Source organism: Rhinoderma darwinii, chromosome 4 (genome assembly GCF_050947455.1).
Source record: "Rhinoderma darwinii isolate aRhiDar2 chromosome 4, aRhiDar2.hap1, whole genome shotgun sequence".
NCBI classification, from domain to species: domain Eukaryota; kingdom Metazoa; phylum Chordata; class Amphibia; order Anura; family Rhinodermatidae; genus Rhinoderma; species Rhinoderma darwinii.
The window spans coordinates 209,617,298-209,634,595 of NC_134690.1; positions in this window are offsets into that span (position 1 = coordinate 209,617,298).

Below are 17,298 nucleotides of genomic sequence, written 5' to 3' on the forward strand. Positions count from 1 at the left end.
CTCTAATGTGCATGCGCCGATTAGGATGTAGGGACGCACGCCAAAATTCTCACCCAAATTATCGATTCCTGTGACAATCTCCTTTGGTGAAGAATTGCACTCTGTTTCCGCTTATCTGGATTCTGGGGCGGCTGCGAATTTCCTTCAACAGGCCTTAGTAGACTGTCTCCAGTTGCCCACGACTCCTCTGGAGAAACCTCTAGCAGTTGCTTCTGTGAATGGTCAACCTCTGCCAGACCCAATTCTTTCCATTACTGAACATCTGAAGTTGCAAGTGGGAGTTCTTCACTCGGAACAAATAGCTTTTTATGTTCTGTCAAAAGCTATTAACTCTATCCTGTTGGGACTATGCCAACTCCAGTATCTGTGTCCGGTGTCCGTGTCAAGTCAAGTGTCTGAGACGACTTCTGTGTCCTTGTCTGGTATTCATGCAAAGTCCAGTGTCTGTGACAACTACAATTCCGGTGTCCCATATCCAAGACAAGCCCAGTTATCCAGCACAAGCCAGCTTCCGATAATCCGGCACAAGCCTGCTTCGGATCATACGGCAAAAGTCTGCTTCCGATTATCCAGAACGAGCCAGCATCCGATAGTCTGTCACAAGACAGCTTTCGATAGTCTTTCACAAACGAGCTTCTGATCATCCAGCACAAGTCATCTACCCAAGTACTCTTGTCCTAGACACTATTATTGACTCTCGCTTGACCAGCTGCTACTCCACTACGACGGTGCCGCCCAGTGGGTCCACATACCCCACAGCCATGACAGTTGCTGTGGTTCCTAAATGCCTCCACTAACAATACCACTCACAGTTGATCGTGGAATATCTAGGAAAAAAAATAAAATAAACTGACATGTAGCAATGGTGGCATACTATTACAGTACCACGCACAAATTCAGTGAGTTCTTCAGAGCGATTCATTATTTCACAAATGATTGTAGAGGCAGACTGCATGGCTAGGTGCTTGATTTTATACAACTTTGGCAATTGGTCTGAATGAAACACCTAAATTCAATGATTAAGAAGTGTGTCCCAATAATTTTGCCTACATAGTGTATGAGTTCATAGAAAAAACATCCCCCAGGAATGGCCTATTTCATGATGAGGAAGATAAACATTCCATCTTCATACTGTAGCTTCTCTCCTGTGTGTATACGTAGTAAAACCTGGTAGCATGAGCTTCTGTATTGGGCTCCTAAGTAGCGTAAAAAATTGTCCATCTGTTGCAATGGATCTTCTTATGTGTAAGGGTATGTGCACACGTAGTGACCAAAAACGTCTGAAAATACAGAGCTGTTTTCAAGGGAAAACAGCCCCTGTTTTTCAGACATTTTTTGAGCAACTCGCATTTTTCGCGGCATTTTTTGCGACATTTTCGCGGCGTTTTTTACGTCCGTTTTTGGAGCTGTTTTCATTGGAGTCTATGAGAAAACAGCTCCAAAAACGTCCAAAGAAGTGTCCTGCACTTCTTTTTACGAGGCGTAATTTTACGCGTCGTAATTGCCGTACGACGCGTAAAATTACGCGTCGTGGGAACAATACAGCGTTATACCCATAGAAAGTAATGGGCAGATGTTTGACAGCGTATTTGAGACGTATTTTCAGACGTAAAACGAGGCAAAAAACGCCTCGTATACGTCTGAAAATAGGTCATGTGAACCCAGCCTAAAAATATCACTGGAACTAACATTGTGCGAATATATACAGTAGATACTTGGGTATTGGGCCGTTGCTTGGTTCTCTCTCCTTCTTGTTCTGCCTTTGTTTCCCTCCACAATAGGTTAACATATAACACTCTGCATCTGTGATCGATTTAATTCTCGATATTCCACAGTTTTTCTTATAAGCTTTTTTTTAACATGGTTTTGTTTTATTCCAGATGGTCTTTGACTGCCTCTTTTGGACCCATACATTGATTGTGTTCATGCTCCATTACCTACTATATAGATTCAATACGTCTTTGCCATCTTTATTTATCTTTGATATTTTTTTACTCCGTGGGATCTATTCATCTTTTTTATGTTTAGAGTTATATATTTATAACCTGTAATCACATGCCCCAATGTGCAGTATTTTATAAATGTATCCTCGTGTTAGTTGTGGTTTATTCTCCATTCTATACTAGTATACACTTACCTCTATATATCCCTATGTGCCCCTTCTGTGGAGAGACATACATACTCTTTCTGTCTGGGGGGAACCTTTTGGCATATTGCCAGGTTCACTCCATCAGTATATGGTGGAGAAGTACGGGTTAATATACGTGTTTAGTTGAGTGGACAAACATTACAACCTAAACAGACTCAGGGGTTGTTTTCCCCTTCATATTAGGGATATATATATAGTGCTGATTCTATCTCTCTTTTTTGGATATATATATATATATATATATATATATATATATATATATATATATATATATATATCCAAAAAAGAGAGATAGAATCAGCACTCAAAAAAACTCTGGTTTATTCATCCAGCATCCACTGCAACGTTTCACCTTCTCTATGAAGGCTTTTTCATCCCCTTAGGATAATATAATCTGTTAAATCTAGTAGCGATCTGGGCTGTGACATTTTATTGACTGTAAACACAGTGTTGGTGGTTTGTTTGCACTGATGCATAGCTCTTACCGAGTCCAGTGGGCCTTTTTTGCCCTTTCTTAAGATGACAGTTTTCATACTAGCGTTGCGATTGTGCAAGCATGTATTACACGTTTGACGCATGCGCACCTTGTTGGTATCTTTTCATGACATCTCTGTTGTTGATTGGTTCACAGCCTAGATGTCATGTGCAGTGAGAATTGTTGAACCCTGGGTTCCATGAGGGGTAAGTCTGTAGGATATATTAATAATTCATTTTTTTTTTTTTGTAAATTCTTTATTTTTAGTATTAAAGGATTCTTAGGGGGGGGGGGGTAAAGAAAGGAAAAAGGTATGGGTGAGTTAGTACCACATTAACAAGTCATGTTCAACATATTCACCCTAGGAGAACTGGCTGACTAATACAAGTAATCATTGACTATCTAATTAGATTATTTGTAATTGAGGAGCGAGTATATTGAGTTATACTTGCACAAGGTCTGGAGAAGGTATCTGCTTGTTGGCCCGGCATCGAAACTATAGTTACTTATGACATGGTATTAATTCGTTGGGTTTGTAGTAAATATGGTTCTATGCCTTTTGAGCCATAAAATGTAGACCAGTCGTTCCAGATAATCATATATTTATCGTATTGTAGGTTCCTAGACCATTTGTTTTTTTCATAGGATTGGATGAGGTTGATCTCTTTTAACCATTCCAGAGTTGTAGGAGGATTTATATCTTTCCAATGCCTAGCTATTAGAGTATTTACTGCATTTAAGAGGTGTGGTATGATGGAATTTGAGTTAATATATTGATGCGTAATATCTAGATTAATTAATACCAGTTCTGGTGTAAGAGTGATAGGTTTCCCAATATATTTATTTAAGATTGATTCAATAGTTTGCCAAAAGTAGGAGATACCACAGCATTTAAACCATATATGTAACATGGTACCTTTTTCTTTATTGCATCTCCAACATGTAGGTGATTGATTTTGGTCTATTTTATTTAATAATTCCGGGGTTTTATACCATCTTGTTATGATTTTATAATTGAGTTCCTGGATTCTTGAAGAAACTGAGAAAGAGTGGGAATTCCTAAGAATCAGTTTAGATTGTTCTGACGTAAAGGAGGTGTTCAGGTCATTTTCCCATTTCAATAAGTATGATGGGAATGCCTGTGGAGCTATAAGATATTTATATAGTCTCGCTATTTGGCCTTTGACTGGTCTGTTTTGAGATTTTAGAAGATTGATTAGATTCCTCTGATTTAAGTCTGTAACGTCCGGTAGGGAAAGTTTGATGGATCCCAGTATGATTTCCACTTCTTGAGAGGTTAAGTTTAACAGGTTCCCGACCGCTGGCCGTAAATATACGGCCAGAGGTCAGGGTCTCTAAAGTCCGGCGTATAGTATATATACGGCCGCACTTCAGAGACTGTGCACGCGCGATCGCGTGCACACAGCTCTATGCCCTGGCTGTTGCTAACAGCCATGGGCACTGGGCAGAATGTCAGGGGTCAATCTTTTGGCCCCTGAACATGTGATCGCTGTGACAACCAATCACAGCGATCACATGCATTTCTGCATAGAAAACAGTGTGCACGCGATCGCGTGCACACAGCCCTGTGCCCTCGCTGTTACCAACAGCTCTGGGCACTGGGCAGAGTATCAGGGACCAATCTGATGGTCCCTGAACATGTGGTCGCTGTGACAACCAATCACAGCGATCACATGCATTCCTGCTTATAAAACAGTGTGCACGCGATCGCGTGCACACAGCCCTGTGCCCTCGCTGTTACCAACAGCTCTGGGCACTGGGCAGAGTATCAGGGACCAATCTGATGGTCCCTGAACAAGTGGTCGCTGTGAAAACCTATCACAGCGACCACATTTGTTTTATTTTGACTTTTCTGGCAGTAAATCTCCTGCCTCTTTTCTTCTCCTCAAACATTGTTTCAGTTTGAGGAGAAGAAGAGACTCGGGAGAATTGCTGCCAGAAGAATACAGTTACAGTTACAAAAAAATACAGTTACACTCTAAAACATTCTCTGTATAGATAGATTTCTATCTATCTATACAATCTATCTATCCATCTATCTTTTTTTCTATCTATCTACCTTTCTTTCTTTTATTCTATTAGAATAGGCAGGTAGGGAGTATATAATTATATATATATCCACATATATATAATATATATAGCAATAGCGGTTTATTTTTTTGTTAGCGGTAGTGTAGATATATATAGCAGTTAGTTTGTGTGTTTTATAAAAAAAAAAAAAAAAATTTGTTTAGTTAGTGTTAGTGTTAGTTACGTTATGGCGAGGAAGTTGTTTAGCGCCGAGGAGGCATACGCCATGCTGTGGTCTGAGTCGGAGACCGCATCAGAGATGGCGTCCGAGATGGAACCTGTTTTAGGTAGTGACGATGACAGCGTCACTTCAGGTTCATCTTCAGGGGACGTTGTCCCTGATGCAGTCGAAACTGCAAAACATGAAAGCGCAGGGCCAAGTAGCGCTGTAGCACAGGAGAGCCTGGTCCCTCCAGTCCAGGCTCTTGTATGGGCACCTGCCCCATCTTTTGGGCCTAGAATCCACGGATTTACGGCCACTCCTGGCATAACCGTGGACAATACAAATTTTGTCCAAATGGATTACTTCCATTTATTTATAACGGATGACATCCTAAATCAGATTGTCCACGAAACAAATTTATATGCCACGCAATATATAAGGCAGAAACCTTCATCCACCCATGCCAGAGATTGGACGCCCACCAATTTGCAGGAATTAAAAAAATTTTTGGGGCTCACCCTAAATATGGGTATTGTCAAAAAGCCCTCCATTAGGTCTTACTGGTCAACAAGACCCGCCCAAGCCACCCCAGTATATTCTGCAGTAATGCCCAGGTCTCGTTATGAGACAATAATGAGGTTCCTCCACTTCAATGACAACGCACAGGCCCCCCCAAGTACCGATGCAAACCGGGATCGGTTGTTCAAAATAAGACCGCTAATAAATTCCCTGAATAATTTATTTCTGCAACTCTACACCCCTGAGCAGAATGTAAGTGTGGACGAATCCCTCCTCAACTTTCATGGCAGACTTAGCTTTCGCCAATATCTACCTTCCAAAAGGGCAAGATATGGCGTTAAGCTCTACAAATTGTGTGAAAGCGGGTCAGGATATACCACCGCCTTCAGGATTTATGAAGGGCGGGACCGCACAATAAATGTTCCTGGATGCCCCCCTGATCTTTCCACCAGCAGTAAGATTGTGTGGGAGATAATGCAGCCTCTGCTTCACAAAGGGTACCACCTGTACTGTGATAATTTTTATTCTAGTGTGCCCCTGTTTAAGCATTTGCATGCTGCAAGGACTGGGGCATGTGGTACCATGCGCAAAAACCGAATTGGTTTTCCACAGCAATTAGTGGGGAAGCGCATGGTAAAGGGGGACTCCTGTGCTTATGCATCTGAAGAATTGCTGGCGGTCAAGTTCAGGGATCGCAAAGATGTGTATGTGCTAAGCACGATTCATACCGCAGGAACAGTGGCAGTGAGGGAAAGGGGGGCAACATCGGACAAGCACAAACCAGTGAGCGTGTCCGACTATAACAAGTACATGGGGGGGGTGGATTTAAGCGACCAGGTTTTACAGCCCTATTTAGTAAAACGCAAAACTAAAACCTGGTACAAAAAAGTGGCCATTTATTTGTTACAGGTGGCCATCCACAACTCATTTGTGCTGTATAAAAAAAACAGAGGCAGAGACACATACCTGGATTTCCAGGAAAAAATTATTGAAGGCCTCATTTTTGATGTTCAGGACACCCGAGAATGCCCCCAGTCTGAGGATGTCACGCGACTGACTGAAAGACACTTCATCAGTCGGATTCCCCCAACAGCAACCAGAAGCAACCCCCAGAAAAAGTGCCGCGTCTGCAGAAAAGACGGGCACCGCAAAGATTCCCGATATTTCTGTCCCTCATGTCCCTCGCAACCAGGCCTGTGCATTGAGCCATGTTTTAAAAAATACCACACTGTTCTGAATTATTAGATTTTAGTTAATTTGTTGAAAATATATTTGCCCTACATTACGTTTTTATTTTTCCCATGATTTTACTCCAAGGGTGAGGGAGGGAATGGGTGGGGGGGTGGATGTCATGTTTGATGTTTTCTAAAGTTCATCTGCTTGAGAGCTCCATTTGCATTAACCTGCAATTTCTTATTTTAGAAAACCCCAAAAAATAAATTCCCATTATACCCCTAGATGAATATTTTGGGATTTCTGCTTCAAGAGCAGATATTTTGGAAGTGTTATAGAAACTCTGTTGAGTTTTGTAAAACCAGCTTTGAAAAAAAGCGATATGTGAAATAATCTTCTTCTATCCTCCGCCCTCCTACATCTCTATGTGATAAATAAGGCCACATATTTGGTATCCCCGTGCACGGGAGAAGTGGCAGAATGTGAACGGAGATTAATTTTGACCGTGGTCTATGCTGTGTGTGAAAAATGCTAGCATAAACTGACACATTTGCTAAAAAATTGCTAATTTTATTTTGATCCATCTTATTCAAGAAACTTTCAGAAGAAAACTGGACTGTCTAAAAATATGATAAACCCCTTGAAGAAAACCTTGTGGGGTCTACTTGTGTGAATGAAGTCATATATGGGGTGTTTCTAATCTTTCAGCAGCATTACACCCCCCAGAAAACAGTATGCGGCTATAAAATCAAGTGCAGAATTCCTGGACCGAAAAGGCCAAAAAGCCTCTTTTTATGCCAAGCCCTGGCACATGCCCATGAATAAAGCACACATATTTGGTATCCCCATGCACGGGAGAAGAGGAAGAATGTGAAATGCGATGAATTTTGTCCGTGGTCCATTTTGTGTGTGAAAAAGCTAGCATAAACTGACGCATTTGTTAAAAAAAAAAGCTAATTTTATTTTGTTCCATCTTATTCAAGAAACTTTCAGAAGAAAACTGGACTGTCTAAAAATATGATAAACCCCTTGAAGGAAACCTTGTGGGGTCTACTTGTGTGAATGAAGTCATTTATGGGGTGTTTCTAATGTTTCAGCAGCATTAGGCCCCCCAGAAAACAGTACGCTGCTATAAAATCAAATGCAGAATTCCTGGACCAAAAAGCCTCCTTTTATGCCAAGCCCTGGCACATGCCCGCACAGTGAATAAGGCACACATATTTGGTATCCCCATGCACGGGAGAAGTGGAAGAACGTGAAAGGAGATGAATTTTGGCCGTGGTCTATACCGTGTGTGAAAAATACTAGCCTAAACTGACGCATTTGCTAAAAAAGTGCTGATTTTATTTTGTTCCATCTTATTCAAGAAACTTTCAGAAGAAAACTGGACTTGCTAAAAATATGATAAACCCCTTGAAGGAAACCTTGTGGGGTCTACTTGTGTGAATGAAGTCATTTATGGGGTGTTTCTAATGTTTCAGCAGCATTAGGCCCCCCAGAAAACAGTATGCGGCTCTAAAATCAAATGCAAAATTCCTGGACCGAAAAGGCCAAAAAGCCTCCTTTTATGCCAAGCCCTGGCACATGCCCGCACAGCGAATAAGGCACACATATTTGGTATCCCCATGCACGGGAGAAGTGGAAGAACGTGAAAGGAGATGAATTTTGGCCGTGGTCTATACCGTGTGTGAAAAATACTAGCCTAAACTGACGCATTTGCTAAAAAAGTGCTGATTTTATTTTGTTCCATCTTATTCAAGAAACTTTCAGAAGAAAACTGTACTTGCTAAAAATATGATAAACCCCTTGAAGGAAACCTTGTGGGGTCTACTTGTGTGAATGAAGTCATTTATGGGGTGTTTCTAATGTTTCAGCAGCATTAGGCCCCCCAGAATACAGTATGCGGCTCTAAAATCAAATGCAAAATTCCTGGACCGAAAAGGCCAAAAAGCCTCCTTTTATGCCAAGCCCTGGCACATGCCCGCACAGCGAATAAGGCACACATATTTGGTATCCCCATGCACGGGAGAAGTGGAAGAACGTGAAAGGAGATGAATTTTGGCCGTGGTCTATACCGTGTGTGAAAAATACTAGCCTAAACTGACGCATTTGCTAAAAAAGTGCTGATTTTATTTTGGTCCATCTTATTCAAGAAACTTTCAGAAGAAAACCGGACTTGCTAAAAATATGATAAACCCCTTGAAGGAAACCTTGTGGGGTCTACTTGTGTGAATGAAGTCATTTATGGGGTGTTTCTAATGTTTCAGCAGCATTAGGCCCCCCAGAAAACAGTATGCGGCTCTAAAATCAAATGCAAAATTCCTGGACCGAAAAGGCCAAAAAGCCTCCTTTTATGCCAAGCCCTGGCACATGCCCGCACAGCGAATAAGGCACACATATTTAGTATCCCCATGCACGGGAGAAGTGGAAGAACGTGAAAGGAGATGAATTTTGGCCGTGGTCTATACCGTGTGTGAAAAATACTAGCCTAAACTGACGCATTTGCTAAAAAAGTGCTGATTTTATTTTGGTCCATCTTATTCAAGAAACTTTCAGAAGAAAACTGGACTTGCTAAAAATATGATAAACCCCTTGAAGGAAACCTTGTGGGGTCTACTTGTGTGAATGAAGTCATTTATGGGGTGTTTCTAATGTTTCAGCAGCATTAGGCCCCCCAGAAAACAGTATGCGGCTATAAAATCAAATGCAAAATTCCTGGACCGAAAAGGCCAAAAAGCCTCCTTTTATGCCAAGCCCTGGCACATGCCCGCACAGTGAATAAGGCACACATATTTGGTATCCCCATGCACGGGAGAAGTGGAAGACCGTGAAAGGAGATGAATTTTGGCCGTGGACTATACCGTGTGTGAAAAATACTAGCCTAAACTGACGCATTTGCTAAAAAAGTCCTGATTTTATTTTGTTCCATCTTATTCAAGAAACTTTCAGAAGAAAACTGGACTTGCTAAAAATATGATAAACCCCTTGAAGGAAAACTTGTGGGGTCTACTTGTGTGAATGAAGTCATTTATGGGGTGTTTCTAATGTTTCAGCAGCATTAAGACCCCCAGAAAACAGTATACGGCTATAAAATCAAATGCAAAATTCCTGGACCGAAAAGGCCAAAAAGCCTCCTTTTATGCCAAGCCCTGGTACATGCCCGCACAGCGAATAAGGCACACATATTTGGTATCCCCATGCACGGGAGAAGTGGAAGAACGTGAAAGGAGATGAATTTTGGCCGTGGTCCATACCGTGTGTGAAAAATGCTAGCATAAACTGGCGCAATTGCTAAATTCTTGCATTTTTTTCCAATTTTGCCCACTTTAGAGAAAAAAATAAAAATGATATATACTGACAAATGCCACTAAAACAAAGCCCTATCTGTCCTTTAAAAAGAGTGTAAAATTCAAAGATGAACTTTATTCACCTGCAGAGTTATAGTCATCTAAAGAAGCGCATAGCAAAATTGTGAAATTTGCTCTGGTCATTTAGCTGTAAAACAGCCTAGTCCTTAACCGGTTAAAGAGACTCGATCACCACATTATAAGTGCCCTGTCTCCTACATAAGGAGATGGGCACTGTAATGTAGGTCACAGTAATGCTTTTTATTTAAAAAAAACGATCTTTTTTCACAACGTTAGAAGCGATTTTGGTTTATGCTAATGAGCTTTCTTAATGCCCAAGTGGGCGTACTTTTACTTTCGACCAAGTGGGCGTTGTACAGAGGAGTGCATGACGCTGACCAATCGGCATCATGCACTCCTCTCCATTCATTTACACTGCACTAGCGATATAGATATATCGCTATGTGCAGCCTCATACACAAACCCTAACATTACTACAGTGTCCTGATAATGAATACACATGAAATCCAGCCTGGACGTCATGTGTACTCAGAATCCTGACACTTCTGAATCTTTTTTTGTGAGATTCCGGCAAGTGAAACCAAATCTCGCGAGATCACGGAGCTAAACGAGATTTGGTTTCACTTGCCGGAATCTCATAAAAAAAGAGTCAGAAGTGTCAGGATTGTACACATGACGTCCAGGCTGGATGGTCATGTGTATTCATTATCAGGACACTGTAGTAATGTTAGGGTTTGTGTATGTAGCTGCATATAGTGATATAACTATATCGCTAATGCAGTGTAAATGAATGGAGAGGAGTGCATGATGCCGATTGGTCAGCGTCATGCACTCCTCTGTACAACGCCCACTTGGTTGAAAGTAAAAGTACGCCCACATGGGCATTAAGAAAGCTTATTAGCATAAACCAAAATCGCTTCTAACGTTGTGAAAAAAGATCATTTTTTTAAATAAAAAGCATTTCTGTCACCTACATTACAGCGCCCATCTCCTTATGTAGGAGATAGGACACTTATAATGTGGTCACAGAGCCTCTTTAAGTATTCCAGAATAGGTATCGATTTCAGATCTGGAATGATATTATTGTTTGCAATGAGATGTCTAACCGGTAGCTTCGCTATGCCTTTAACTCTGGTTAGTCTTTGTTTTAGAGATCTGAATCTGTTCAGTATGAGGAATGAAAAGGGTGTGGCCTCACAAATCTTTGGTATGAGATTATATTTTTTATTGAGTCTATGCCAAATTCTTAACATGTTATTAGTCAGGGTATTTACAACTGATTTATATGGGAATTTATTATATGGGGTGGTCCATATGTAATTCTCCAGATTTTTATCCAACATGGATAGTTCAATGTCCGACCATAATTTCCGTCCGGGATACACGTAACATTCAAATATTCTGTTAAGATGTACAGAGTCTCTGTATTTATCAAAATCTGGTAACCCTATATCTCCCGAGTTCTTAGAACGCGTTAACGTATCATGTTTTACCCTATGACCTTTAGTTTGCCAGATAAATTTAGATGTTATTTTCTTGAGCGTAGTGAAAAAGAGATGTGGCAAACTAATCGGGAGTGTTTGGAGGAGGTACAGAACTCTAGGTAGAATTATCATTTTAATGATATTAGATCTGCCAAACCACGATGTTTGTATCGAATTCCAGGAGTTAAGATCTTTCTCTATCTTCTCCAATAATAGTTTGAAATTTAGGTCATAAAGTTTTGAAAAATTTGGATTTATCTGTATTCCCAGATATTTGATACTGGCAGAGTTGTTTTTAAAGGGGTATAGTTTTAATAAAGAATTCCAAGTCTATGTATTGATATTTACATTAAGAAGTTCTGATTTTGAGTTATTAATTTGTAAATTGGATATTGAACTAAAGATTTTGAATTCATTAATAAGATTCTTGAGCAATTTTTGAGGATTTGACAAAATAATAAGCATGTCGTCTGCAAATGTGGCTGTTTTATGTTCGATTTCATTGCATGATATGCCTTTAATATTTGGGTTATCTCTAATTTTTTGGGCAAGAACTTCCATTGTTAGGACAAAGAGGAACGGGGATAGAGGGCAGCCTTGTTTTGTGCCATTTCTAATTTCAAACGATGGGGATAACTCGCCATTGATCTTGATTTTGGCAGAAGGATTTTTATATAGAGCCAATATTTTGTCTAGTATGAAGTCTGGGATCCAAATTTTAGAAGAGTTAATTTTAGAAATTGCCAATCAACCCTGTCAAACGCTTTTTCTGCATCGGTCGTAAGGAGGGCTAAGGGGATATTAAGTCTTTGGGCATATTGAATAATATTAAGTATTCTCATTGTATTATCTTTTGTTTCTCTATTAGGGATAAAACCTGCTTGTTCGGGATTTATAAGTGACGGTAGTAATGGCTGTATTCTGTTTGCGAGTACTTTAGCGTATATTTTGACGTCATTATTTATTAGTGATATTGGCCTATAATTGCTACATACTGTAGGATCTTTACCCTCATTAGGAATCAGGGTTAAATGGGCCGTCATTGATTCTTTCTGAAATGGGTTGGCCGAGTTTGTGTTATTCAGGTAATGGGTGAGGTACGGGGTCAGAATGTCCTTAAATTCTTTATAGTAGGTGGATGAAAATCTATCTGGACCTGGGCTCTTTCCTTTTGGGCTTTTCATAATTATTTCTTCAATTTCCTGGGGTGAAAAGGGAGCATTAAGTTTCGTTTTTTTGAGGGTCAGAAATCTGAGGTAGAACAACTCCATCCAATACTTTATTTAATTTTTGTGTCTTATCTTGATAAGATTGTTTATTGGTCTCTAGATTGTAAAGTTCTTCATAGTAAGCGTTAAAAACTATAGCTATGTCTTCTGTTGTATGTTTGAGGGCATTCGCTTTATCCTTTATTTTTGGTATGTAGGTTGTTATGTCATGTTTTTTAAGCAGGGAGGCAAGTTATTTGCGGCATTTATCAGAATGTATATATATGAAGTAAACTTAGCATAATATTCAAAATTTTCCGTGTTGAGATTCAATAAATCCTTAAGCTCTGATCTCAATTTAAATAAGTCATTTTCAGTCTTGAGACAGAGAGTTGTTTTATGTATTTGCTCTAGTTTTTGGATCTGTACTAACATATCGTTCTTCTTTTTATTTTTTTCTCTATTTTCCTGGAACCTAGTTCAATCAAACACCCCCTGATGACCGCTTTGTGGGTTTCCCATATGTTAGCATTACAAAGGCCGTCAGGGCAGTTCTCATTGAAGAAGTGTTTTAAACAATGCGAAATATATGTTTTGTCTTCTTTATGTTTCAAAAGACTTTCATTAAATTTCCAATTAAATGTACGTCTCTCATTAGGGTTCAATTCCAATGAGAGGAAATGGGGAGCATGATCTGAGTGGGTTCTCAGACCATAGCTCGTTTTTTTTATCAACCCAAGCATGGTGTGTGGTACTAGTATGTAGTCGATTCTAGAGTATTTTTTATGAACTGGTAAGAAAAAGGAGAACTTAGTAGACGGATATTTTATTCTCCATGCGTCAATTAGTTGTAGTTCTGGTAGTCATTTTTTTATAAGCTTGAGTTTTCTGTATGTTATCACCGAGGAGTTGTTGGAAGTATCTAATGAAGGTTGTAGTGGTACATTGAAATCCCCTCCTAATATTAGCAGTCCTTCTTTGAAATAATCTAAGGTCTCAAGTATAGATTTAATGAATTTGACTTGACCTACATTTGGGGAGTAGATATTTGCGAAAGTAAACATTTTATCGAAGATAGTGCCCATGACAAATACGAATCTTCCATCTGAGTCTATCCTGGTTTCTTTTAGCTTAACCCCTTCCCGCTCCTGGACGTACTATTAGGTCATGGCAGCTGTATCGTTCGCGCTCCATGACCTAATAGTACGTCTCGGGAGTAACGGCCGTTTTGGCCGTCCTCCCGACACATACAGGAGCTGTGACAGCTGCTGTCTTGTTCAGCAGCTGTCACAGCTCCTACAGCGGGGACCGATCGCTGTGTCCCCGCTGATTAACCCCTTAAAAGCCGCGTTCTATAGAGATCGCGGCTTTTTAGGGGTTAAGCTGCCATCGCCGGCCTGCTACGCGATAGCGGCCGGCGATGGTGACTATGGCAACCGGACACCAAACAATGGCGTCCGGCTATGCCATAGACGGAAGCCTAGTTGGTCCTGACAACGTCAGGACCCACTATGCTTGCTGTCAGTGAGTAGCTGACAGTTCTAATACACTGCACTACGCATGTAGTGCAGTGTATTAGAATAGCGATCAGGGCCTCCTGCCCTCAAGTGGGACCAAGTAATAAAGTTAAAAAAAAGTTAAAAAAAGATGTGTAAAATAAGAAAATAAAAGTTTTAAAAGTATTAAAAGTAAAAATCCCCCCTTTTCCCTTATCAGTCATTTATTATTAATAAAAATATATAAACAAAGAAATAAACTATACATAATTGGTATCGCCGCGTCCGTAACGGCCTGAAATATAAAATTATTTCGTTATTTATCCCGCACGGTGAACGCCGTAAAAGAAAATAATAATAAACCGTACCACAATCACAATTGTTTGGTCACTTCACCTCCCAAAAAATTGAATAAAAAGAGATAAAAAAGTTGCATGTACCGAAAAATGGTACTGATCGAAACTACAGTTCGTTACGCAAAAAATAAGTCCTCGCACGGCTTTATTGATTGAAAAATAAAAAAGTTCTGGCTCTTAGAATAAGGTAACACAACAAGTAAATGATTTTTTACAAAACGTATTTTATAGTGCAAACGCCATAAGACATAAAAAAAAAACTATAAACATCTGGTATCGCCGTAATCGTATCGCCCCGCAGAATAAAGTGAATATGTCATTTATAGCACACAGTGAACGCTGTAAAAAAAAAAAGAATAAAAAAACAATAGTAGAATTGCTGTTTTTTAGTCACCACGCCACCTAAAAATAGAATAAAAACTGATCAAAAAGCCGCATGCACCCCATGAATACTACAATGGATTCCTCAAGGGGTCTAGTTTCCAAATTGGGGTCACTTTTTGGGGGTTCCCAATGTTTTGGCACCACAAGACCTCTTCAAACCGGACATGGTGCCTAATAAAAAAGAGGCCTCAAAATCCACTAGGTGCGCCTTTGCTTTGGAGGCCGGTGCTTCAGTCCATTACCACTCTAGGGCCACATGTGGGATATTTCTCAAAACTGCAGAATCTGGGCAATACGTATTAAGTTGCGTTTCTCTGATAAATCCTTTTGTGTTAGAAAAAAAATGGTATAAAGAGGATTTTCTGACAAAAAAAAATATTTACATTTCACCTCTACTTAGCTCTAAATTTCTGTGAAACAACTAAAGGGTTCATAAACTTTCTAAATGCTGTTGTGAATACTTTGAGGGGTCTAGTTTCTAAAATGGGGTATTTGATAGGGGTTTCTAATATATGGGCCCCTCAAAGCAACTTCAGAACTGAACTGTAACCTAAAAAAATAAATAAATGAGGCAATACTTCGCTTCTTACATTATACTGATAATGAGCCGTGCCCACCCCGAGATTACCCCAGTTTTGACCGTTTGTATAAACGGAGACCCCTATTAGACCGTTCCAGTGCCCCGTTTTCCCAAGCATACACCCCCGAGAAGTGTATTTCTATTGATGAGTCCCTGGTACATTTTAAAGGGAGGGTTCAATTCCGCGAGTACCTGCCGGGTAAGAAGGCAAGGTATGGTGTGAAGATGCATAAGCTGTGTGAGAGTGCATCAGGGTATACCTACAGGTTTAGGATATATGAAGGAAAGGCCACCCCCAAACCAGACTGCATCCTGGACTACAATAGGTACATGGGAGGGATGGACTTGTCAGATCAAATCCTGAAGCCCTACAGCGCCATGCGGTGTGGTATAAGAAGCTGGCCGGGCACATCATACAGATGGCTTTGTACAATGCGTACGTGCTACGTCGATGTGCAGGCCAGACGGGAACTTTCCTGGAATTTCAAGAGGTGATTATCAAGAACCTAATCTTTAGGGACCAAGAAGGGGGGGCACCCAGTACTTCTGGAAGCGGGGCCACACGCATCGTACCAGGGCGGCAACACTTTCCAGGAGAAGTTCCCCAAACTGGCAAGAAGGGAGAAAGTCAAAAGAGGTGCAAAGTCTGCTATAAGAGGGCGATAAGGGATGACACAATATATCAATGTGACACGTGTCCCGAATAACCAGAGCTCTGTATGAAAGAGTGTTTTAAAATTTATCATACATCCCTTGGTTTATAATCGACCCCAGTTTTACTTACCCTGATGCACTCCGCACAGCTTATCCCCCCTCGTCTTTCCCCTCTGAGCCCTGCTGTGTGCCCAGGCAGCTGATAACAGCCACATGTAGGGTTATGGCATACCCGGGAGAACCCACATTACAGTTTATGGGGTGTAGGTCTCCGGTCAAAATGCTCACTACACATCTAGATGAATGCCTTAAGGGTGTAGTTTTTAAAACGGGGTCACTTCTTGCGGGTTTCAACTGTACTGGTACCTCAGGGGCTTCTGCATACATGACTTTGCACTAGAAAATCCCCAGTAGGCCAAATGGTGGTCCTTTCCTTCTGAGCCCACCCATGGGCCCAAACGTCAGTTTATCACAACAAATGGGGTATTGCGGCACTCAGAACAAATTGCGCAACAGAATGGGGTATTTTGTTTCTTGTGAAAATAAGAAATTTTCAGCCAAAACTACATATTATTTGAAAAAAATAATTTTGTTTTCATTCCCAGCCGAATTCAAATAAGTTCTGTGAAAAAACTATGGGGTCAAAATGGTCACAACACCCATAAATGAATTCCTTGAGGGGTGTAGTTTCCAAAATGGGGTCACTTCTGGTGGGTTTCCATTGCTTTCATACCTCTGAGGCTCTGCAAATGCGACATGGCACCTGAAAACCAATCCAGCAAAATCTGGACTCCAACAAACATATAGCGCTCCTTTCCTTCTGAGCCCTCCCATGGGCCCAAACGGCAGTTTATCACCACAAATGGGGTATTGCCACACTAAGGACAAATTGGGCAACAAAATGGGGTATTTTGTTCCCTGTGAAAATAAGACATTTTGATCACAAATGACATTTTATTGGAAAAAATGACATTTTTTTCATTTCACAGCCCAATTCAAATACGTGCTGTGAAAAAACTGTGTGGTCAAAATGGTAACAACAACCATAAATCAATTCCTTGAGGGGTGTAGTTTCCAAAATGGGGTCACTATTGGGGGATTCCTACTGTTTTGACACCTCAACACCTCTTCAAACCTGGCATGCTGCCTAAAATATATTCTAATAAAAAAAGAGGACTCAAAATGCACTAGGTGCTTC